Consider the following 25,676-nt stretch of genomic DNA (forward strand, 5'->3'; position numbering starts at 1 on the left):
ATTATTTTTTAATGCAAATCGTTTTGCTATTAAACATAGTTTATTATCTGCTACGTCATTCTCCCCAGTTAGTGCTCTGCCCCTGTGGATTTGCTAGTCATTGCCAAGCTAAATCTATGCCACGGTTAGCGGTCATACACCTCCTTAATTTAGGAATTGCATTAAGAACTCCAGGCATTTTTTAAAAAGAGTTGCAGTTCTTTTCTCTTTCCTAGATAAAAAACTTTGTCACAGCTCAGCAATCACAGAGACACTTCTCTGCCTGCCTGCTTGATTTGTTTTCTATTTGTAAATAGATTTATCCCTCCAAAGACGTTCATTTAGGAGGGAGAGCAACTCTAACCAATAGCAGGAACTGAACAGATTGGAGAAACAAAGCTTTGGAGGGAGGCTGAAATAAATGAAATTAACTATGTAGCTTTCATTTGTCTTCCATTATTCCAAAGTAAGATAGCATTCCAGATATTTTTGAAATGGAAAAGACAGTGGAATCCCAATTATCCAAGCATCCACAGTCAGAGCCACTCTTTCTGATGAACTTTCAGCATCTTTATTCCCTGACTATTGACTTGCTATTACTCATACTTCCATTATTTATGTTATCCCAAAATATTCATGTGAGCCTAACAGTCCACATAATTAGTACTGTAAGGATAAAAGGATGCTCAGCAAGAATAGTCATGCTTTGGGGCTTATTTTGAGTATTCTCCTTCGATCTGCAGGTCTTTTAGAACTTGAGTTTGGGAGGATATATTATCCTGTGGGTAAGATTTCACCTGCTGCTGTTTCTAGCAGAACTGCCTGCATCTAATTTCTGATTCTCATCTACCATCTCTCTCTCTAATAATTCTTTTCCTTCAGAGAAGGAGATAAGGTATCTGTGTGTCTAGAGATACTGGTACATATCTGATCTTTATGTCTTCTGGTAAACATTTAGAATTTAAATTGCTTGGCTGGTGGAATGTTTCAACCTTTCCTCATGAGGGCTGGTCTTCTATGTTTGCAAGGCCCATTAAAAGTAATACATGGTCACATCCTAGAGGAAGAGCTAATTTCTTTTTTATTTGAACCATCACTTAAACCATCACACCCAGTGCCAACTAATTTCTGAAGTTCTGCTCATTACATAACAGTAATAAATAGCATCCTGCTCAATATAATATAGGATAAACCTACCCAAACAAAATATAACTCCTTTTTTGTGGTGCTTTCTAGAAAAAAGCAATTCAACCTCCTTTATTGAAATTTTATGGCTACATTTATGGGAGAACCACAAGAGGTAAGTATATATCAGGTAGAGCTTAGAAGACAATTTCAAATCTTTACGGTAAGGTGCTGATAATCTCTACTAAAACAATATTCTTACATTTTTGACATTTGTGACACTTTACCCCACTCAGTTTCATCTTAGCCTCATGTCTCTCACTCCCATAATGCCCCCGGAGTAGTATACAACAAATATTTAAATAAAATTTGCTTCATATTCTTAGTTCCATCTGTGTATATCTGATGTGTGTGTGCATCTATATGTATGTTTATATAGATGGAAAAAAAAATCAGAACTTTTCTGGAGTTTTAATAGCTTTCTGTGTTGTTACACTGAGAAACTCCCCAGATGAGGATTATGTCTCCTTTTATGTATTGCATGAGTTTGAGTAAAGTGTCAGCTTTCGATAAAAGAAAGAACTATGTAAGTGAAGAAACAGGTGTGTATAGTAATTTTTCTGAAGAGAATGAGGAAAATGGAATTTTCTGCACTGGATTATATCATTCATTATTAAAGTCTTGTGGCTTGTTGTGACGGAGCCAATAGTTGATGACTGACAAGATGTGAAAATCCTAGCAACATGTACCCATGTATGAATATGTGGCCATACATGTACAAATCCAAGCAAAGGAAGACACTTTTTCCTTGATATCTGCAGTGAAGTGTGAAATGCCATAGCATAATTACCCTTTTTTAGTAGGCCAGAGAAAGGTATCAATCATAATGTTTTGTTGTTTTTTTTTTAATTGGAAGTTTAGATGCTATGGTCCCGTTCAAGCTATCACTGTAACCAGTATTGTCATGACACTTAGATCTACCCCTGATATTAATTTAAAAAGAAAATTTTAAATTAAATTGTCCTCACTAGACAGCACCAAGCCTGTTATTTCTCTCCTCCAGGCAAAAGCTTAGTGAGAAATTTCTTCTCAGTTATATCCTGTAATCAGTGAAATTATTTGCCAGAAAGATATGCTTTAGCTGTTTGTCTGAACCTGGTCATTTGAACTATGATGAATCATCAACAAACTTGACTTTTGGAGTTACTTTAATATATATACCATATATTCAAATATAGATTTAGAGTCCTCTGATGGGATCCTGAAATGTTTGAGGAAGGTGATGGAGTGTAGGTTTCTTAAATTATTTAAAATAAGGTTAATATAGGTTAAGATTGCATATAAAGAACTATCCTGGAAAGTAAATGGGAAGTCATTGCCAGTAATATCTTTGCAATTTTCTGAATTCATAGCCACTTTAGTAATCAGACATAGGGCTTCCCCAGATATTACAAACTAAAGCAGAAGCAGTTAAGGAAACGTAAATAGCAGTCTAAGAAAAAATTCCTGTGGAATGAAACACTTAAATACGTTGAGTTTGTTCCAGACTATCTGTCTTTCCCTGTGGCAGATCTTCCTCATGAGTAAAACAACAGATATTTAAACATTGGCAAATTTAATTTTTAATTTTTATCTTTTGCCTATAGAGAAAACCTGTGAATCACTTCCTTTCCTGAGAAGCCTAGAAGGACTAGTTAGAGAATGAAGCTATGATGAACAGCTGACTCCAGTTTTTCTTTAAGGATATCATAAGATATTAACATGAATCAGCAGAGCATTGCAAATATTCTTGCAGAAAATAACAGCTTGTCTCATAATTTCAGTATGTTTGTCCATTCATCTAACAAGTCCACAGTCTGAAATTTTGGCAGACTTCAGCTGGATATCTCCTCCCCGCCCCCCCTCTAAATTGGGTTTCTGGAAATCTTTCAGGATTAATTACTGGTGAATCTCTACAACAAAATAAAAATGAAATAATTTGGTAGCATACTTGAAGGAAAACAATTCTGATATTGTTTGCAAATTAAAGGTCTCAGTCCAGCAACACTTACTCAATTCAATTGCTTTAATTCCATGGGATTACTTGGGGTTTTTAGCTCTAAGGGTTTCTGGATCTTCTTTGACCTGAGCAAGAAGAGCATACAAACCTATATTTGTCAGTAATGTAATTTAAATCATTGATACTAGCTGTATGCTGAAAAATAAGCATGTAACTTATGTCTAGCCTCAAGTCCTTAGTAATTTGTAAAATCAAGCCTTATATGAATAAAAGTTACAAGGCCAGTCTCTGAAACCAAGGATGTTCTTTATGGACAACATCAGTTACAGAGGAATAACTTAAAAGCACCCCACCTTTGTGTCTAATAGACATGTGAAATGTTAAAATGACCAGCCTCATTCATGGGTCACATGTGGGACTATTAAGTAGTTGTCACTCTCTTCCAAACATGCTGGAAGCTCCAAGTTTGGCTTGGGGAGGCTGAACTTGGATGCAGAATAGATTTAATATTTTCCCCCTATAAAGTAAGGAGGGGAAAAAGGTGTATAGAACCTGAAAGATCTGTTGCATTTCTATTGCAGCCATTTTTAGCTAAGCAGAGGAAATTTGGAAATCTTGGGCTTGCCTAAAGGAGGTCTTGAGGCAGAGGTGCTGATATTGCTCATCATGTGGTTCAGGGGCACAGTGCTCACTCAGGGTGGAACATTGAGTCCTAGCCTTTCCTGGCCTCACTCAGAGTAAGAAAGTTAACTTTGGCCTCCCAACTCACAAGAGTGACTATACCCAACTTCTAATGGTGTGTGTAGATATATATATATATGTTTTTATATATTTAGATATATTAAATTCCTTTGTAAAAAGAAGTGTATCAGAAACACCAAAATAAGTATTTTTCCTTTTTTCCCTTCTTTTTGTTTCTTGGCAAAAATAATTTGATTGTAATTTTGCAGTAAGCTTGGCCCCTAAACCCAATAAATTTCAGTGACTCATCCTTGACTCTTTCCTTTCTCCAGAAACATGCCCAGTTATATACAAAATACTTTAAAATTATGACAGCTTTTTGAACTCCAGATTCAGATACCCCCAAATCACCAGTGACTTATGAAAAATTTTAACTTTAGAGGCATATATAGAAAGTAAGAGGACATGTAATTGAATGAGCATTCTTGTTGTACAGCAAGCTTTTTATTCAGGCTCCTTGTAAGAGAGGCCTTAACTAGTACTTCAAAACTTAGAAGAGAGGAGGAGAGTGGATTGGTAATATAGGAACTACCATGCAGAACATAATGTTATTGAAAAATTAACCTTCTTTGGGAATTTTTAGTTTCTAATGAGAAAATAACAAGAATAATCTGCTTTAGTTTTCTGAACAGCAGACTTTCCTGGTGTTGCACATGCACTGGACTTATGAGAACTGCTTTTATAATTTTACTTTTGTACTTAGTAATTAAAATGATACTATATAACAATGGATTAAGTACTACTCTTTGCTACTTAATCTCTTTCTGAATAGATAGATAGGTGAATATATGACTCATAGTTTTTAGCAAAGTGATAATTAGTGCCTGTTGAGTTTAGGTGGCTAGTTTGCCCTCATAAATGAGTGCCCTTTCTTTGAAAGGGTTAACAGCAGATGGCTACTTAAGACACTGAACTGTTTAGCAGTGCTGGCACTGAAGTCGGATAATGCAGTATTAGGCAATACTGTCGCCGTGCAACTATAAAATACTGGCTTTGTAGATAGTGGTAGAAAGAGAAGGGACAGATACACGCTCAGGATTTTTTCACAGATGAAACTCTGTTCATTTACCGTACCTGGGATTGTGGCTAGTGCATTCCATTACTGAAAACTAGTGCAAAGCTGCAGTGCCACATTTGTCCTGATACACACAAATATAACAACAATTTTACTTGATGAATTTGAGAGGACAAGGACTATCTGACCCTGTCCTGAGATATAAGGTATACTGTTTCATAGAAATTAAATTGATTTTAAAAGTAAGGAAGACCTTCATTGTAACGTTTAGTCTTTAAGTTACTATTCCAGCAGAATTTATGTGATTTAAACACTAGATTCCACCTGGGAACGGAAATCTCTAAAGTCAATAAAACTTGAAGTTACAGCTAATCTGGCAGCCCCATGGTGGGTTACCCGAAGTAGTTCTGGCACTGGAACCATACTTAGTCTTTTTGCTAGGCCCATAGAGCATGAAAGACATAGAGGCTATTTCACCTCCCTCTTTCTCCTGATATATGAGTTTTCTTGCGCATTTTGGTAGGGTGTGTATGATCAGGCAGTCTGAAAACCAGGATGTAAGACAAAATGGACCACACATCTGATTTAGTATAGTAATTCCTATGTTCCTACAGTTAGTTGCTATGGGAAATAATAGTTATAATGTAATCCAATACAATTACTGGCAGGAGACAATCCAAGAATTGGAATTTTAGAGTTTTGTTTAAAATGAAAAGCGTGTGTTAAAAGCCATATTGATTATTTTAATCCAGTCTCCCATAGCAATATTGTTAAGCAGTATGACTCCTCTTTGTCTATAGTTTGCCTGGCAGGAGAGGAACAAAGACATTGATCTGTTATTAACTAAATATACTGGAGAATACTTTGTACTAACCATTTGAATAGGAAATGGAAGAATGCTTTAAAATAACATTTGCTACCATGCTTCATGGTATCACCATAGTAACTAAGAGTTCAGTCTGAATGCTGTGCTTTTGTGCTTGTATTTTCACACAGAAAAGAGACATTAGCTACTGGTCTTTAAATAAGAAAACTGATCATTAATTTTGCACTTTGTAAAGTCCCATTAACCAGAGCATATTTGCAAAATGATATGCATCGAACAAAGAACATAGCAATTTTAAATTAAAGAAAATTATGACTCAATACACCATAAAAATGGTTTATTTAAATCAATGTTTTCAAAAGTAATAATATTACACAGCCTTTAAAAGCCTAACTAAAGAAAGTGGCTAGATAGCTCAGAGGCTTTGACTCGAATGTTGAAGCACAAGTCTGTTACGTCCTTTCAAATACAGCTTAGATTGATGGTAAAAGGAAGCTGTTTCAAGATCCTGATTTGGTTGCGCTAGTAAAACGCACTTGTGATCTTCAGGAAGCTGTAGATGCTTAGGTATATTGAAATTTATTTCTAACGGCAATGAATTGGCTGCTTTAGTCATGGTGATGGGAAGTTGCCATGAAGACAATAAAATATGCAACTAAGAGACCTTGAACAAGTCTCTCTTTGATGGACCAATCTGAAGATGTATGTCTGCTATGGTTTCTATGTTATATCTCTGGCATCACAATAAAGCCTCCTGTTAACTAATCTCAATACGTTTCATATTCTAAACCCTATTAAACATGTAAAATGCAACCTGCTTACAATTATGATTCACACAGTCACACTGGCTTAAGTAATTAATATTGATAGTAAAACTGACAGCAAGCTTAAATGGTAACAATTCCTGTAAATTCAATTAGGATAGTATTTTTCCCCTTCCTCTGCAGGTCCAGAGAAATACACTGTGAGAGAACTAAGGCCTTTAGTCACATTTCACTCCTTGTGAAAACAATAGAATACAAAAAGCTTACGCAGGCTTGCTTGTGCCTTAGATGTGGAACTCAACTCCACTAGACATGTGACACAGCAGTGGGGGTTTTAGGAACAAAGGAAGGGTGAACTCAATGTATCCATAGGTTGCTCCTCAGCGGAGAAGTAAGTAAACAATATGGAGTGACTGTTGTGACTGAGTCTTAAGTAAAAAGTAAATAACTGTCCCTGCTTCAGAGAGAATTCTGTCTTGCCCAAGCAAAGAGAAATTCTATCACAACAATCCAGCTTCTTGATGCACAAAGTTAAAGGGATTAGATACACTGTACCAATCATGAAACTCTAATGGTCTCTGTGATGATCACTGAACTACTAGAGCTGATACAGAGCAGCAGCAACTTAAATATTGACAGAGAAAGGGTCAGCCTGCCACAGCTAAAGTACTGAAGTTCTTGACTTGTGCACATGAAAGTAATTTTAAAAGTTCACTCTACATTCCTGTGTGTTTCTTTTTTTAGTACATGTTTCATTCAATCCGTGAGGGATGATTACCACTCAGTCAAAACGAAGCTTTTCATAATGAAATGCATAAAATTGTATTCTTAACACCCATATTGCTTGATTTGATATCTGACATGAAGCACATTTAAAAATACTTACGTAGCATGCAGCTAGTATAGTATATATAGCGCAAATGTTGCCATTAGTGTAACAGACTGTAGTAAGTCTAATAGATTAGCAGAAAAAAAATATAATAGCAAGTGGGTAATAACAGTTAACAACTTTGAACAACTAACCGCTTTAGGTTAAAATCTCTGGAAATATTACCATTTGTAGTACTGTTGAGTCTTAAGTGCAGCCATATACACATCCCTTTAGGACTCTTTAACAGTACAACAATGCACCATGGAATAGTAATGAAAAATTTATGTCATTTCAAAAAAAGATATGGATAATATTCATTCATTATTGGTCAAACTTTTCTGGATATTAGAGAAGTCAGTTAACTGTAAGTGCTTGTTCCAAACCAGATTTCACACTGGAAATAAGAAAAGACATTTGCCTTCCAGGTACTTACCGATTCCATTAGACATGATGGATTTTTTGTATTATAGAGATTCTTAGAAGATGAAAAATACTGATTGCTTCCCTTCTCTAATATAGCAATAGTTCATGTCTTGGAACTAGTTTTATTGTCAAAGTGAATAATATTTTAATATGTTTAGAGATGGCCTCATTCTTCTTGATGGAAAAATGAAATGACTTTTGACATTAGGGTGTTTTGTTATCTGTTCCTTGAGTAGCATCAATATCACATAATTTTGATGGTGTGCTTCAGGTGTGATTTCTGGAAACAAAATGTAAGAGAAAAAAATGTCCTTAATGCATTACAGTTTGGGGTCCTTCTCTGTAAACAGTGATTGTGTGTTAGAGGAAAAGCATTTGGGTTTCCTATAGAGCAAATACTAAACTAAATCAAAGGTCTATATCAGAATGCTCTTTAGAATAGTTTATAATTTATTATTTAGCACTGAAATGTTCACTACCTTATCATAAAATAATATCTTTGCTTTCTAAGCCTGAGCCTGTGGGACAATGATAGTCTCCAAGGGAAGTTGCTGAATGGGAGTAAGTGTCTGCCCACCTTAAAGGTAAGTCACTTATAGTTTGATTTATCTTCCCGGTATGTGGTTGGTAGTTTGTTGAATATTGTAATTAAAGTAAATCAGCTCAATATTTAATGATTTATTTAATCCACATACATAAATACAACATTTTTCCAGCAATTTTTCTTCTTTTCTTAATAGTAGTTATCACTGATGCTAACAAGTCTAAGCGCTCTCAGTAAAACTGGTATAGTCTCTGCATTCCCTGGTTTTTTTATCATGACATTTAAGATTAACAAAATTTTTAGAAGACATTCTCAGTCTGGGAGCATTTCATTGATTACAGGATTAAATGCCAATGAATACCTTACATATCCTGTGCTCTCACACACCACTGTATAACTGTTCACAGCGCTTTCATTTTCTGTTTTGTCTCTATTTTATGTGCTGTGTAGACTTGTCATTGTTTTATTGTTATTAATCATACCTATATCCAGGGTATAACTCCTTTCACTGTAAAATATGAAATAAGAGTATAAATAACTTTATTGTTGGTCCAGTTTTACAGATTGGCACTCTCGGCCCGAAAGGAAAATTACCTTGGACACCTTCTGCTTCTGTTCCTTTTGAACTAAGTAGGAAAAATGAATCTGAGTTCTGTAAAAGTAAAAACATTTGGGGGCAAATCTCTACCATTTACTTGCAAAGGAAAATTATCAGGTGGAATTTAAAAGGGGATAATGAAGAAGCTCAATTTCATGAACATAGAGATTTTAGGAAAGATACTGTGGTGTTACTAGTCAAGGGAGGCTTGTTTTTGAGAAAGTGTCTATTTCCAGGCTTTCAGGCTGAATACTACTGTTAATGTAAAAGAGTGACTACTTGAACAAAGAAAAAATATACGCTGTAAAAAAATATGGTTGAGTGTCTCCTATAAAGACCTAGATAGCATTACTTCTCCCCAATAATTTAGCTGTTCAGCTCTCTGGGTTTGCTGGCTGAGTAAGCAATGGATTGTGAGTGGCAGACTTAGCTCCTGTCTAGGACTTTACATTTCAATCTCCCTCATAAGTACAAAAGAATTACCAGAAGCCTGAAGAATCTGTTATCGTTCTGGGTTTCCTTTACTGTACCAGTTCATGTTAATATTTACATCACTTAAAGTGCTGGCAGCTGAAATGATACAAAAGCAGAGCACTGACTTCAAAGCCAGAGAGACAGTGCTGTCAAAAAAATAAACCCAGAACTTGGTTGCATAGAATAATTCTGAATGAGTACTGAATACCTAGAACCCCAAAGGGTCTTTAATGCAAGAGTATGGAATGTCATCATGTCCCTTGTTTAGGCATTTGCTCTGTAAGCAGACTCTGTCATGCTGAGTCTTTGTGCCGTGCAAGGAAGATCACTGTCTAATACATCCATGCAAGACACAAACCCAGCTGAAAAGCAGTCCGACCAGCCAGTAGGAAATGGTGAGGACAGGGATGTGTCTGCCCCTCTCTGGGATTTAGGCATTTTACACAATGCTTCCTGCAGATTCCTTCCTTTAATTGGGATTTTTCAGTACTGAGCCTACTATTTACTTTAAAAAGTGAGCATGTACCTTTTGAAGTACGTCAAGAAAAGGCAGGTAGGCAGGGTTCTCTCCTCCTCTCTTTCTTTTTCCCTTTATAAAGATTTGGTATCGTGTTATGTGAAAAAAAAAATTAATCCTGAATGATCCTGTGAAACACCTAGTTTATAAGTGACTTTAATACAAGTCTCATCACTCTTAAAGGAGGGCTGTTTGTTTGTTTAACTCAATTATTGTACCAGCTGATCAATGTTTACATAGATCTTTGAAAACTTTGGTTGAAAGACACTTTGTATGCATGATTTTTAATAGCATATTGTAACTCAGGGTCTTGTCCAGTTCAGTGCAGGAAAGCAGCAAATAACCTGAGTTTGTGTAAGCAGCAGATCCAGCAGACACATTAATGAAACCCGGTTTGAAATATATTCATTGCTATAGCAAAGACAAACACTTGAGCTGGCAAAAAATAGAAAGAAGAAAAAATTTCCAAGGAAATCTGTATTTTTATAAAAACAAGGAATAAGTGGTAGAGAAGAGGGATTGCACAAGAAAATCAGTATGGAGAAGCTGCTTGTCTACAGTGTTGTATTCAGTTACCCTGATGTGAATCTGAGATTATCATATTGAATTAGTGTTTTAAAGGAGAAATGAATCTGGAGAGAAAGCACCCAAGAAGGAATTCCTACAAAGCATTTTTCTGTGAATGTGCTTTATCCATATAACTAGGAAATGATGCAGTCGGACTAAGAACACAGAAAATGTACAACTAGATAAGACAAAAAAGAAGCTAAGCAATCATACTAAAAAAGGCTGCATGCTTGAAACTGCTTGACGTCATACTGTGCCATATCCCTGCACCTTTAATTAGTTGGGATGACACAATGGCCTCACTGAAATGATGGTGGGGAATGGCAGTGAGAAAGATTCATGTTTATTTCTATGTGGCCAGATGGGATTATACATTAATTTCCCATCATTTCTGATGATAATACAAGATTGTTCAAGACATTGCAGCTTCTAGTGTTTTGCCCGTTGCAATAGGTGGGGCTGCTGTCATTTTGTGAGGCGTTTGCAATGCTTACAATAATTCCTTTCCCTCCATTTTCAGCAAAAAGGTAATTACATTCCCATAGACCAAACTGAATAATTTATGTGCACAATTGTTGTTTATACCTTCAGATACTTATAGATAATTGACATTACATTCTGTGGCATTACAGCTTTTCTTACTTATCTACATATTTATTTTACTTACCTAGCAGAGAAACAAAATCACTTACACAGTAGTTTCATAGGTTTTGATTTTGAAACCTTTCAACCCACAGAAATACTGTAATTAATTGTTTAATATACTAAATTTTTCATATTAAATTTCACTCAGTTCTTGTTCACATTCCTGTTATGTACACTTCCTTTCTGAGCTGGAGTTGCAGTACACGTTGATTTGGTATTGGCTGCATATTCAGGTAAAGTTTATTTATTTAACTAGAAGACTTGGTAATGAAATTTACAGTCATCTTTGGAGTGCTGAATTATCTTGAAAATGAGCCTAAATATTGGTTTATTTTTTTTCTGGTTTAAATATTTCTTTCACGACACAGTGAATGACAATTAAAAAGATGACCCTCTTTCTTTTTTTTTTAAGGTATCGCTATTACCAACTGCTATTATTTTTCTCCAATCACTTTTACCTCTTCTCATTTCCACGACTTTTCAGAAATTGTGAGTAGTACAGTGAGCTCATTAACTTATTGCCTTCATGTATTAGAATACATAGCTGGGATAGATAATTTGTATAGATTTATAAGGTATCATCTACTATTCTCCAGTGATACTTTTCAAATGTTAAAAGTATATTTAAAAAGACTAAATTATCTTATACTCCTCAAGTTTTCAGTGTTACTTCACCACAGCCAGACACACTCTGAAGCAAGGAACAAGAGAACAACTAAAACATGCATTAAGAAATCTGTTTGGTAGAGTTTATAATATTTATCCCAGTCTGAGTGCTTTCTCTCACCATATTCCATGTTATGTTGAGGGCACATCTCCTTTCAGAGTCTGTAGCCAATAGTACAGTTCTCACCATTATAGGCAGCAAGCAGAGAAAATGAGAAATCGTTGAGTTAGTCTAAAAAAAAAAAGTTGAAAAAAGTCACTGAATGCTCCAAAAAAAGGTAACATGGATGTTTAAAAATCATTTTAAATCTGACAAAAAGGCAATCAAGTCTGGTAGGATGCTGATACAGTTCAATTCCACTGAGAATCCGAGTTGTTATAATCTGTGCATGTTGAAGCTTGCGAATGGCAAACCACTGTATCAAAGCAGCCTACAAACAGGGTATTACAATAATCCAGACTTGATGTTATAAAAAATGTGAATCAAGAGCTCAGCACCCTGTGGAGACAGTAAGCTTTAATCTTTACCCACTACTAAATTCCTGAGATGGTATTAGGTGCTTATGACTCTCAAAGTCTTATCATGTGTACTGAGCTGAAAACAGTAACTTTTCTGTTGACATTATTTAAACCATGTAAGATTCTACTTACTCTACTTCAATTAAATGATCTTTAAAGCTCTCTTTTTATATTGATTAGGATTTCTCAGGCTGTCATTCACAACTCACTCCTACTTCTAGCACCAAGATCAATGCAATTACTTTTTTTCTTTACCTTTCCAGCAATAAGATATTTTTAAATAAAATTGGTGATAGTGCTCCAAGAAAGACTTTGTCAAAACAGGGTAAAAGGCCTTTAAAGGAATATTAATGCTCCTTTTTGTATTAAGATTATAGCAGAAGAAAAGGTCTAACATCTTTTTAACTCCTTCCATGATGCCACCTCAAGATCACAGACTCTGAGTGGTAAGTGGAACTTAACATAGTTAGGTCAATAAGTAAGGAGGAAATAGCTGCAGACCTTAAAAGTATCTGTATTCTTCCCTGAAATTATATCATCTGTTGCTCTGAAAATCTAAAATGGCATGATTTTTCATGTTGGATTACCAATATTGTTTAACAGAAAGAAAAAAAAAATACTAGAACATCTTTTCTTCCTTTAGATATGCTATATTTATGAGAGAGATGCACAGATTTGTATTGCCTAGTTCCAGACATGAAAAGTTAAGATTCCCTGAGCTGGAGGTAAAACTTAATTCCTAATTTATTTAAGGGAGAATTTAACACAAAATACAGCAGAGACAAGATGGAAGAAAACCTGAAAAAATTAAGTTAATAAAGGACAGAAGAAAATGATCACAGACACAGATGGAAAATGAAAAAGGGGTGGAAATAACAAGGAAGCGCTAACGAAAATTCTAATGTTCCTAACATTTGGGCAAGAATATCATCCACTCGTTCTGGCCTAGAATTAAGGAATTCCCTATCTTTCTGAATACTGGTAGTGTAGATTTAGCTGCAGCTAGGTTAAAATTAAAATAAATTTCCCATGATAAACAATTGGCTTACAAAAGTGACAAAAAAGTGAACATATATTCTTTTTATGCAGTCTTATTATGTAAACACTTTTCAAGTTGGTAAAGAGTGCAGGATTTTGTTTGTTTCATTGATTTTATTAATCCTGGGAGCAGGAGGCCATTTTCACAACAGTTCAGGATCTTTTTTTAGTTTCAGTTTTGTTTTAAATACTAAAATAAATTAGGGGATCTCCACATTGTTTATTTTGCAATTATTTTGAAAATGGAATGCTCTGATCAGCATGACAAATTGTAATTTTGTCACTGAAATAATATTATACTTTCTTCCAAAAAATATTGAAAACTCTATCATCAGCTCTGAAGTTAACTGAAAGGAATACACTTATTAACCTTTTGGTATGCACCCCACACTGTATATGCTTTATAACTTTAGAAACTTATTTTAGATGCTGACCAGACAATGGGATGATACAAGGCAATCAGATCACTCAGAAGCTGAGCTGAATGATATTTTTCTTTTATATTATTTGTTCCTCAAAAATGCACTTTCAGAATCGCTGAAACGAGAATGCATTGCTGAAACAGTATTTTGAAATACTGAGAAATGTTCAACAGTTGCAATAAAAGCCAGGGAAATGAAGGACTACATTCACAAAACTGCCATAGAATGAAAATGGTAATTTATCCTCATTTCCCTCAATATCTCATAGGTTAGGGTATTCTCCTATGAAATAGAGGACTGTGTTTCAGATCTCTTTTCGGCAGCTTTTACCCATCGTATTCCACCTACCAGGCAAATGTCCTAGGCTGCAGATTGCAGTTATTTTTATTTTGGGTATCCAATACAATTACTATTTAAGTAGTTCATACAAAGTTCCATCTATCAGTGCATTTGTGAATGATTCAGTCTAGTGTAAAGCACTATGGTGAGTCATCTCACACAGAGGAAGGATATGAATCTAAGTGTTTTGTATTTTTAAAGTTTAGGTTAAAAAGAGAGAAAACAAAGGTCCTTTTTTCTCTTCCTTCTGGAATCTTCATTTATGAGATTTCTTTTTTCTTATTTTTCTGTGCTTCTTCATTTTTAACATGCTCAAAAGATTAGATAATCCATTTGGGGACACATGCAATTAGACTCACAAATATTCATGGTAGCCTTAATTAACAAATTGCATAAGCTACTGGTAGAGGGAAGGACTTTCAGTATTCTCAGTAGCTATTCTGGCATTTCACAATGACCTGCAACTCAAGCTTACTGCTTTCTAAAGCACATAAAGGTGTTACCACATGTAAATGTGTGATGAGCAAAGGAACACTGAAAATGTTCCCATATCATGTAGAGAGAAATATCAGCTATGATTTTCCTTTACGTGGTGAAGGAAGGTATAGATTCCAATCAGCGGTGCCTAAGGAACATGTTACTGTCCTCTATTCACTGCATATTACAGTTAAAAATTCAGCTTGTTTAAGTTCTGGAAGCGAAAAGAAGCCTCTGTGCAGTTGCAGCTGTTACTCTGTTCAAGGGGAAAATAAATTCAGCTAAACTAAAACAAATGACTAGTGTTGGCAACAATGGCAAACACTGTTTTGTGACTTCTCCAACTCCAGGGATGTGGGAACAGTTTTCTGACACTGGTCCCTGTTTACCAAGCTGTAAATTTTATTCTATGCAGTGTCTGAACCACTAATCCACTCCCTGCTCCCCCCCCCCCCAAACCAACAGAAACCACAACTTTGAAAATATCTTGTACTTTGTTTTTCTAGTTAACATAGCATTATCCATAACAGATGCGTTTTATAACAATAATGGAAATAACAATGGAAACTAAACAGAACACATCTTTCAAGAGTACTTTTGTGCACAAGTAAAGATCATGCTGGCTTATGGTATTTGATGTTAAGCCAAGTATGAACTGCAAGAACAACCTTCTTAGATTTAAAAAGATAGCACACATCTGTTTTCTAAACCCTGATATTTGCAGGCATAAGGAAATGCTTGCAAAACCCTGACATTCTTAGAGTATCCAGGTAGAAAGCACCATAATATATACAAAAAATAAAATTAAAAAAAATTAACCAGGTTTATTATATTTCTCTGCTAATTTTCAGAGAGTTTATTTAAATTAAAACAATTTTTTTACTGTACTTGTCTCTTAAAAGCAGAGTCTACAGGAAACCCTAGTTTTAATCCTAGTAGGTGAGAATGTTTTTCATCCCTTATTTTCAGTATTGCTGTACATAATGGGAGCCCAGAGTAGCAGGATAATCAGCAAGGGTCTTGCCATTGACAGTACTGGAAGGGTGCTAGGGCCTGTGAGTGTTGATACAGTCTCACAGTTCTGGTGTTCTGTGATAATCTGCGTGTCTTTCATTCACTCCAGTAAAAGCTGTGGGACTAGAAGACTGTATCTTGCTTTGAAAACGTCTGCATGCACTTTCCATGTTATGCACTAGCAGAATTCATTTGCAACTAAATATATAGCTCTGCTACATTAAATATTGTGTTCCTATGGTTTAATTGTGTTGTAGGAATTCAGCTGTACAAAGATGGTTTCTAAGTTTGTAGTGGAGATGAAGGGCATTATTATCCATTGTCAGTCTGTGGTGAAAAAAGAGAATCAGTAATATCTGTTTACAGCAAGAAATGATTAGATTAATGCTGTAACAGCTTCTATTTGTGTTCCTTTGTTTCACATGTATGCTGAATAAGAGACCATAAAAGCCCCTTGAATGTTAAATGCTGGATATTTAAAACGACTGCCGCTACGCTGAAGCAATCGATGAAATTGCTGCCGCCACTCCCAAATTCTCTTTGCGCGGGGGCTGCTCCAGTGCCTTCCCTCCAGAGCGCACGGGTCCTCTGAAACCCACGTCCAGGCTTTCGCACTGTCTGCTGCACACTGGAGGCTGGCTGCATTAGAAACCCTAGAGCATATAGAGACATATTAGTGGAGCTGATGCCTCGGGACCCACTGGAAGGTTTACTGAATGCTAAGCACACCTGAGGATATATAGGCAAACTTTCCTTTTGGAGAGAGAAAAAATTTAGGGTCATTTCCTCTCCTGGAGTCAGATTTTGGAAGAGAAATTAATTTCTGATGGAGAGCAATTTCCACATCCTCTCTATAATGAACATCCATTCTTTTTTGTGTCCAGAGTATATCCAAACAATAGATTTAATATTCAGCAATTATGTACTTTTATTTTTTGTCATCTTCCTATTGGGAGCACTGAGGTCAGAATTCAAACAGTATATATTTAAATACTGTTCAACCCTGTGAGAGCTACTGTTGCTGTAATACTTGAGTTGCATGGATTTAATTATTCTCCTGGAGAATTTGTCTTTAAAATTAAATACTGCCGTGCCTTGCAAAAAAAATGCTAAATATGTACATATTTATTCTGTGTGGTTACTGCCTTTGCTGCATATCTGTCAAATAAATAAATAAATACATAAACAGTTCACCGAGTTAAGAAGGGCTATCCTTAAATAAGGAAAATGATTGTGAGATTGTTACTTCCAACCAGATTATTATTGTGCATTTATTCTTAACTGCCCTCTGTTATAGGTTTCATTATGCTGCCTGTTAGAAATGACAGCCTGACAGCTCTGTTGTTTCTCTGGGTCAGTTTTATCTCAGTTATTGAATACTCAAACCTCATTAACTTGCTGCCAAGCCTCCAGAACTCCAGGGGTTGCTGTCTGCTAATATAAGCATTTAGTAACAAGTAGTTTTGCATTAATTTTAGCATTCCGGGGGGGGGGGAGGGCAAGTGGCTGGACATGGGGAAAAAAGGGACTGTTAGTCTGGGTACTTCAGTGCATACTTAACATACGTGCAATATTTGTGAGTGTTTTTTCACATATAACACAGATTTTTGTTCCACTAAAGAAACTGAATACATTTTCAATCTCCTCAAATTTTGGCCTGTATCTAGTCTACTCCATTTTTTTGTTGTTTTACTTTAGGGCAGCTGGATTATTTGAGCACTAATCAACTCTTGTCTTACTAAACAGTACGTCGCATATCTATCAGTAAAAATGATCTAACTTGGCAACAAGTGCTCTGCAGTGGAGTACGCCTTGTTCCTGAGTGCACCATGTGCCCAACTCAGTCTGTGTTTATGCTCAAGGGGATCCTGATTACTATTCTATACTCTTTTTCAATTGCTCCTCAAAGTCAATTTGGAGTTAACTTTTTATATAGCAATCAAAAAACTCTAGCCCAAAAGCAGCTTGCTTACTATTACACGCTAATTTCAGGTAAAGAAGAGATAGGTATGTACACAAAGGCTACTAGCAGTTCACAGGATCTTCAGTATATATTCCTGGTTTTCCTACTGGAAATGCTCCTGATGGCACTATTTAAACACCAAAGACTTCATATCTTCCTTCTGCTGGCTTAAATATTTATAATGGCATGATCTGTTACTGAAATGACAACTCGGTGATCTACATGCAAAAGATTGATCTTTGTGCTTCTTTTGTCCTCTTGCTATTTCTATGGAGGCTGACCTAGCACTCCATTTCAGACCTTAAGGCTGTTTTAAGTTTCACTGTTAGCTGTAAGTGACTGAAAATGTATCCATGACTGGCAAAGGAGGAACCTGGCTGTGCCTTGTTTTCTTTGCTACAGCAACAGAAGGAAGAAGTGCATAATTTCCAGTAAAAGCTCTAAAGTGAGGCTTCCCAGGCAATTTAGCAGGCCTTTGGTCCAGACTGTCCAGATCATGCAGCACAAAATAATCATGTGGGATGACTCCTACCCTTTCTCCATGCATGTATTTATCTCTCCAGGTGTCTATTGTACAGGATATCAAGCAGCAAACCTTGCAGACGTCTCCATGCTGAATATTATTTGTGATTAAAGTGGTTTCAAAACAAAGTAAGTTTCAGTTTGGGGGACTGAGTACAGGCTAAGTATTTCTTCAGTTATAGTTGTCAGTTTGAATATAATATAATGTGATGATGTGCAAAATTACCAGGTGTTTTTTCCGTTAGCGTCATATTTGACAATGAAAGCAGAGCCATATATGATATTATAATATGCCAGCATTAGAAGATTTATTTTGGCTCACTTAATATATAGCAAATAAGAAAGACAGTCTTTATACTGAAACTCTTAAACTTGCATTTCAACCACTTACTTCAATAAGTATGAAATAGGGGGTCTTACCTCTATCTCACAAAAACTATAAGAAGATCACAGTTAGTACTACTCAGGAAAAAATTGCGGGGGGCGGGGGAGAGGTGGAAGGAAGTGCATGCCCTCATCTGCAATTTCTTTCCATGTCAGGACTGAGGCATCTTGGCAGGACAGTAAAAGAAAGCTCCAACATTTTACTGCTGAACTGTACGTGTCAATGACTATGAGCAGTGCGTCAGCCATCAAGGCTCTAAATCCAGCACTTCTCATGATTTAAAGGGAACAACCACCTATTCACATTTTGTTTCCAAGGTGATGGATATAAAAAGTATCAAAGCTTTCAACTAAACAAATCAAGGTGTCGTTGTGCAATGCTATGTAAGTGGCTCAGGTAAGTAACACTAAATCTTTTAGTGACATTCAAAGATTTCTGTCAGAGGCAAGCCTGTAGTCTCAAGAGTTCAAGTTCTGCTTTGCTTGAGCTCTACAGATTAAAATGTTTCAATGCATTGCTGACGGTAGCCTAGATGCTGCACCGAAGCAGAAGTTACAACTCTTAATGCTGACTACCCCGGGTGCTTGCTGCATGGACAGCAGCACAGACTTGATTTCTGTTTGCCATTATCTTTTGACCTTCTGAATGAAATGGAATTTTTATAGTAAAAAATCTCTATCTTTGACTTAATCTTGCTTCATCCCATTAGGGTAATTCCATACCATGTGACATTATGTCTAGTATATAAACTGGAGTGAGTTGGCCTGGGGGGGATTGCTGTTGGGAACTAACTGGTGAGCAGCTGCATCGTGCATCACTTGTTTTGTATATTCCAATCCTTTCATTATTATTATTGCTATTATCATTATTAGTTTCTTCCTTCCTGTTCTATTAAACTGTCTTTATTTCAACCCACGAGTTTTACCTTTTTCCTTCTGATTCCTTCCCCCATCCCACTGGGAGGGGGGGAAGTGGGTGAGCGGCTGCATGGTGCTTAGTTGCTGGCTGGGGTTAAACCATAACAATTTATTCATTGGCTCAAGAAATAGTACTGCTATCATATAGAAAATATCTTCAATGTTCTATAACAATTATAAACTTAACTTTACAGGTGATGTAGAAAAGCGTTCTTAATCCCATCATACGCACAAAGAAACTGTAGCACACTCTTGTTGAAATGATGATTTTCAGATATGACTGTCTAATATTAAGCAATTTAGCATCAGATTTTTCAGATGAGGTGAGTACCTACAGCTTTTACCAAATAAAAAAGTGCCTCCATTTGACTGAGACTATCCAGCAAAACCACACTTATTGAAATACCTCATTTCTTCAGGAATACATACATTGTCAGACTACTTTTTAAGACCTGTAGGCAGAGCTGCCAGATTTCTTATAAAAGCAGATCTCTGTAAGTAGGATGTTAATTAGGTACACAAATATGTCTTGTTCCTAATATACATTTTGTAAATATCTCCCAAGAAACAGTATAAAGGTTGAAGCACCTTGATAAATATATATAGTAAAAGGCATAGACACAGCAGGACAGAAAGACATATGGCAATATGTATGAAGAATCTTACTTGACAAAAGAAATAAATGGCATATGTAGTTTAGACACCTGAGTAGGGACAGTTTGGATGAAGATGAAAGATAGGCAAATTAAAACCTAAAAATCACTGAAAATTGGTATAGACCTCCTAGGCAAGATTTAGAAAGAAAAGGAAGATAAGGAAAGCCTATAAAAAGGATAGATCATTAATCATTGGAAATTCAATTAGTTAATATTGACTGGGCTGGCAATTATGGAATTGATAAGAAAGGGTACCTCTTCCTGGAGGTAATACAGGATTCTTTTCCGATACATTTTGCGGACTATCCAGTAGAAGTACAGGCTATTTTGTACTTACTCCTAATATTGCTGGGAAATAAGACAAGGATGATAAATAAGATAAAAGTTGAGAGTCATCTAAAGTCTAGTGATCACAATGTCATCAGAACTTCAAATGCCCTTGAGGTTATAAATGTGAAAGGCAATATCTCAAAATCACTGGACTTTAAAATATAAAGAAATAAAAATAGTGAGTGAATGTGGAATGAGTTGAAAAAAAAGTTGATTAAAATCAATTTCAGTTTGAGGAATTTAGTATGAAAAACTAGCTAGATAGCACAGAAGCAGCCCTGAGAGCTGGCCCTCAAGAGACTTTGTTTCATGAGAAACTGCTGGATTTTTATTCTCCTGAATGGTAGATACCGGGTGTATTTTAGAAATAATTTGTGTGGTCTCTCGGGAAATATGCCAGCCATACAATTCTTTCTCATGAAAACCTTGTCTGTTGCTTCAGAAGACTCTGTTTACTTACACTGATGCTTGAAAATGAGATGTTTTAGTTTGAAGGGTACAGATTACAATAAAGAATTATACTTCTAGAAAAACAGGAGCAAAAAGATACATTCACTGAAAACACTAACGACTTTGCAGACATTCCTGTTAGAATAGGATTAATTTTATGGTTCCAGAAAGAACACTGCAACCATTTTGAATTACATGAAGTGAACAGGTTGAGAAGAGTAAAGCAGTAAGCTAAGCATATCACTGAAGTCAAAAAGGAGTTCTCTTAAAAAAAAAAAGTATCATCTCCTAAGTTCATAGGACAGGGAAGGCTGATGTTTGTCAGGGCTTGACTAACTTAAAAACAATGTTTGCTGCAATTTTTTTCTCTAGCTTAGTGGCTTTGGTCTTCACTGGTCTTAGTAATAGCTACTCCTCAGGAATGCACAATCTGCTAGACTGCAGGTAGTAGAGTCAAAATTTTCTTTTGTCTTTCTGTAGTACAAAACAACTGTAATATGTAAAGGTATTCTGCCTGCCCACCTTCTAAGACAATACTTCCCAGTGGCTCAGTGGTTAAAGTACTTTCACGAAGCACTGGAAAATTGGGCTCTATTTCACTAATGTGGATGAAGGAATTGAACTCTAAGGCCTCATGTTCTGATTGAATGGGTACTTGGATCACTGGGCTATTGAATAGAAATACCAAGGATTCATTTTCAGGGATTTAAAAAATTCTATGAAAGCAGCTTTTTCCCTCTTACAAAGTGTTTGAAATGAAAATTATGTTTAAAGCAATATGAATATTTTATATAACACAGATTTTTCCTGTTTATGGCTTATGCTTAGGAAACAATAAATACATAGAATTTTATTAAAATCATTTGTCCTGACTTCCATGCCCCTGCCCCCACTTTTTTGGGGGTGGGGTAGTTTCGTTTGGGTTTTTGACTCAACTGTTGAAGGGAAGAATCAATTAATCCTCTAAATTTAATGATAAAAAGTGGGATGCCAAGCCACTGCTCTGGAAAAAATGGAACCGAATAAGGGTATGCTGCTGTTTTTAGCTGTGGCTTTATATTCTAAATATTTAAAACATATTCTTTACCTTTAAGACAACTATAAGTTTTGGTTAGCTAGATGGTTTCCCAGGCTCAAGATGGTAACAGAGATTATTCTGTGATTATTTCTTTCAGAAACCAAAAGCTTCCTGCTGTGAGCCCTTTCCTTATTTCATAATGGCTGAACCTGGAAATTTGGCCTCTTGACTTACAGTGACAGCTGAGGTGTTTCTTTGCAAATTACATCAACTTCAGATCCTGTGTTTGACAGGGCAGTAATGCACATGTATCTCAAGAAGTTTGCTTTTGCAACATACTGTAGTTTGACAAGGCAATTTGAAATAAAAAGTTATTGAGGAGGAGCAGTTCAGGTACAGGACTCAGGGAACAAACAGCTAATCATATTTCTTTATGTTAGACTGAAGTTTAAAGAGATATCAATTACAATTAAACACTGTCAAAACAGCTGAGATATTCTTAATAGCATTAGGAACATTTTAGGTTTCATGTCTAGTGAACAATGCCCTTAAAATCTTTGTCTGGAGCTTGTAACATAAAATCTGAAAAGCATCTTGCGTTTCTTGAGTGGTTTGGGTAATGAATCATCCAGGATTATTTATTATAAAACTCAGTGTTGGGGTTTTTTTTCTTCCAGAAAGATTACTTTCTTTTTACTTAAAATGTGATTCTACAGTTTCAGTTGAATTGCAAAATACTGCATGATCCATGAAGTAGGCAGTACCACCCAGCAAATACTGACTTTTATCAACAGCTATTATAACAGTAGCATATATAATACCTCAGTGGTGTTATATGCAAATACTGTATATTAAATACTGCATAATAACAAAAAGATGAGTAAAGGAGTGAGTGGAATTGTTAGAGCAAGGAAAGACAAGCAGCTAGAAAGTATTCAAGTAAAAGTAGGACCACAGACTGAAGCCTCAAAGAGACTGCTGTAAGCGAAGTTAGGAAAGGATTCCTCTAAGAATATAACCATGAGCACAAGGGGAGTTATTCCTGGAAAAGGCACTGCTTTAAAAACATTGCCTGTGCTGTTGCAATTATACTTGAGGGGCTTTTTGTAAGGAAGAATTTGCAGTCATTGCTGACATTGTTCCTCTGCGTTGAAGGAGTTAGACTTGCTCTCTACAAATTAATTTATGAAAATAAGATAAATACACTGGGCCTGTTGTTTGAGGGGACCAGATGCACTGTAATAGCTAGAGGTATACAGAGTTAGTGATGTCTTGGCTAGAGACATACATCTCCAGCCTTTCTCTTCATTGATCTGTGGTGAGACCACAGATATGGGAGAAGTAGCCATGGCATTAAGTTAGTGAACCTATTGCTCACAGTTAGAGGCATACTTTTGAGTCAGCTTCAACTGTCTTAGAAACAGAAAGAGTTGAGTAGAACTCCTGTGTATGTGCTTTGATGTGTCACTATCATATTCATGTTTTACTGTTTTACTAAATTAGGTTAAAAAAGAGATGTAAGCATATGTTTTTATAATACTGTTAGGGAACTGTGATACTGTTTCTACTAAGGTTTGCAGGTTTTGCTGAATACTACAAATTTCTGATGCACTTCACTGCTGTTTGGGTTTGGCTTGATTCCGAGTCTCTCTTTTTCTAGAGATGGTCTAGAGGTAACTCTCTGTTTTGGTGGGGAATATGGTCATTCCCAGGCTTGATTTTTTTGCCAGGACATGCAGAGGTACACGGAAATACGACTGGAAGAGGGAAAAACTAACTAAAACTGAACTCTCAGATTTGGCATGAGACTTTCATAGGCAATACCGTCTGTGCTTAGGCTATTTAACCTTGAACTGATTCTGGAGTCAGGGTTCGTGAGCCAAGGTTCTTGGGAAAGACGGTGTGCTCAACACAATACAAGCAGCCATGCTGGAAGTAGTGTAGCTACATCAGCTTTGTAGCCAGGATAATGATGTCTTTTTTCCAGTCTTACTGCTGAAGAATTTGGTAGAAAAATTTGTATAGTTTTCAGTCTCCAAGCCTGCAAAAAAGGATGAACAGAAAGAAGAAAGAAAAATAACAAATTGCATGGTGTCATGGTTTAACCCCAGCCAGCAACTAAGCACCATGCAGCTGCTCACTCACTCCCCCCTATCCAGTGGGATGGGGGAGAAAATCGGGAAAAAAGAAGTAAAACTCCTGGGTTGAGATAAGAACGGTTTAATAGAACAGAAAAGAAGAAACTATTAATGATAATGATAACACTAATAAAATGACAACAGTAGTAATAAAAGGATTGGAATGTACAAATGATGCGCGGGGCAATAGCTCACCACCCGCCGACCGACACCCAGCTAGTCCCCGAGCGGTGATTCCCCGCCCCCACTTCCCAGTTCCTAAACTAGATGGGATGTCCCATGGTATGGAATACACCGTTGGCCAGTTTGGGTCAGGTGCCCTGGCTGTGTCCTGTGCCAACTTCTTGTGCCCTGGCTGGGCATGAGAAGCTGAAAAATCCTTGACTTTAGTCTAAACACTACTGAGCACCAACTGAAAACATCAGTGTTATCAACATTCTTCGCATACAGAACTCAAAACATAGCCCTGTACCAGCTACTAGGAAGACAGTTAACTCTATCCCAGCTGAAACCAGGACACATGGTTATATCAGAGAAACTTTTCAGTGATTTTGGCTTTGGTTAGTCACATGATGACTTTATAGCCATTTATCACATCAAATTAATTTTGCAAATTAACCGGTGGTACTACAGAATATGGATTATCTCAATTATGGAAATGTGGTTTCCATTACTATTCCATTATTATACCGTCCCACTTACGACTTTATGGTCATAAGTGCAGGGCATAACTTTCACTGATATCATCACACCCAAAATTGCTCATTCTGCTGCACATTATTTTATAGAAGCTGTTAGATGCACCTGCTTAGAACTTATACTGCAAAGTTAAATAATATTTCAAAGAGAGAGATACTTAATGTCTGGAAAAATTATGGATGTCTAGAAATGATTAATTGATAGTGTCTAGATGCTATGGTGGAAGGCCTCTCAAAAAAGCTTGTATAATTATAATGGTGTACTTGGGTGTAAGATATGATGGTACTATTATGTCCCACTGTATGTCATGGAAAATTAACTATTTACTTTGGATAAACTGACTACATTCATTTTCAAGTATTAACTCCTTAGTAGGACCTTCCTCAATGCCTTCAGTTTTCTCTTCCATAGCTTAATCACAAGTCTATGCTATTTTCTCTAGTCAGGGCATGCCGGCGCAGGTGAATGCAATACTATGCAGATATACTGGAGAGTGATTATTGGAAACAGTAAAAAATAACAAGGCATATAGCCTTGCTAAGATGGGATGAGACAACTATTGTACTTCCAGTCCCTGAGCTGGCAAGCATTGTGCTATGTACACAAATTATGGTTTCTGGGAGGGTAAGAAAGAGTTGGAGTTAATACCTTTTGTTTTAGACCAAGTGACTGTGATCAGGACATAAAGAGTCATAGAGCTTTAGCTGCTGCAGTATCAGCCAATGTGGTGCAGATTTATCAGATGTCTGTGTTTTCCAGCAGCTGATTCTAGCAGATTCCATTTCTTACCCAGTTTGCCTCCATACTGCCTGTTCTTTCACACTCTTTAGTAGTCACTGAGGCTTCCTGACCCTGATTTTTTTTGCTGTGGATTTGTATGTCCCAGGTTCACAAAATGTCGACTGTAACAGCTTAAAACCAAATTACGGTCACATAAACGCCCATTCTGAGCGCTTATTGTGAAGCGATCGTATGGCTTCTCAAAAAAACGTGCATAGAGGCAGTAAGGACTACATTTTTAACGGTGGACAAGGC

This window comes from Accipiter gentilis, chromosome 12 (assembly GCF_929443795.1).
Source record: "Accipiter gentilis chromosome 12, bAccGen1.1, whole genome shotgun sequence".
Taxonomy (NCBI): Eukaryota; Metazoa; Chordata; class Aves; order Accipitriformes; family Accipitridae; genus Astur; species Astur gentilis.